We start from the raw sequence: 1278 nt of genomic DNA, 5'->3' as shown, positions 1-1278 counted from the left end.
ATAACCTTTCAGAAATTTTCGAATAGGAAGAGAAGATGGCAGCCGAAAATAATAATAATGTAAGGAAGATGCTTGGTGACTTTACTGCACCTAATTCCAATTTACATGGAAGAAGCATCTCCATCCCTGCCATTGGAGCAAACAACTTTGAGCTGAAACCTCAATTAGTTTCTCTGATGCAGCAAAACTGCAAGTTTCATGGACTTCCATCTGAAGATCCTTTTCAGTTCTTAACTGAATTCTTGCAGATATGTGATACTGTTAAGACTAATGGAATAGATCCTGAAGTCTACAGGCTCATGCTTTTCCCTTTTGCTGTAAGAGACAGAGCTAGAATATGGTTGGATTCTCAACTCAAAGACAGCCTGAACTTTGGGGATAAGCTGGTCACAGCTTTCTTAGCCAAGTACTTTCCTCCTCAAAAGCTGAGCAAGCTTAGAGCTGATGTTCAAACCTTCAGACAGAAAGAAGGTGAATCCCTCTATGAAGCTTGGGAAAGATACAAACAGTTGACCAAAAAGTGTCCTTCTGACATGCTTTCAGAATGGACCATCCTGGATATATTCTATGATGGTTTATCTGAGCTATCAAAGATGTCATTGGATACTTCTGCAGGTGGATCCATTCACCTAAAGAAAATGCCTGCAGAAGCTCAAGAACTCATTGACATGGTTGCTAATAACCAGTTCATGTACACTTCTGAAAGGAATCATGTGAACAATGGGACGCCTATGAAGAAGGGAGTTCTTGAAATTGATACTCTGAATGCCATATTGGCTCAGAATAAAATATTGACTCAGCAAGTCAATATGATTTCTCAGAGTCTGAATGGAATGCAAGCTGTATCCAACAGTACTCAAGAGGCTTCTCCTGAAGAAGAAGCTTATGATCCTGAGAACCCTGCAATAGCAGAGGTAAATTACTTAGGTGAACCTTATGGAAACACCTATAACTCAACATGGAGAAATCATCCAAATTTCTCATGGAAGGATCAAAAGCCTCAACAAGGCTTTAATAATGGTGAAAGAAACAGGTTTAGCAATAGCAAGCCTTTTCCATCATCCACTCAGCAACAGACAGAGAATTCTGAGCAGAACCCATCTAGCTTAGCAAACTTAGTCTCTGATCTATCTAAGGCCACTGTGAGTTTCATGAATGAAACAAGGTCTTCCATTAGAAATTTGGAAGCACAAATGGGCCAGCTGAGTAAAAGGATCACTGAAATCCCTCCTAGCACTCTCCCAAGCAATACAGAAGAAAATCCAAAAGGAGAGTGCA

The 1278-nt window shown here is 40.1% G+C and overlaps 1 non-coding gene across 1 annotated transcript; it reads right to left on the bottom strand.

Annotated features, from left to right (window-relative positions):
• Positions 1 to 431: 431 nt before the first annotated feature.
• On the bottom strand, positions 432 to 539 carry LOC148574231 (small nucleolar RNA R71). Its single transcript, XR_015905698.1, has one exon. It is a non-coding gene; the product is annotated as a small nucleolar RNA R71 (small nucleolar RNA).
• Positions 540 to 1278: the final 739 nt, after the last annotated feature.

This window comes from Arachis ipaensis, chromosome B2 (assembly GCF_059453495.1).
Source record: "Arachis ipaensis isolate K30076 ecotype BB chromosome B2, ASM5945349v1, whole genome shotgun sequence".
NCBI lineage: Eukaryota > Viridiplantae > Streptophyta > Magnoliopsida > Fabales > Fabaceae > Arachis > Arachis ipaensis.
This window is presented reverse-complemented; position numbering and strand designations above follow the sequence as displayed.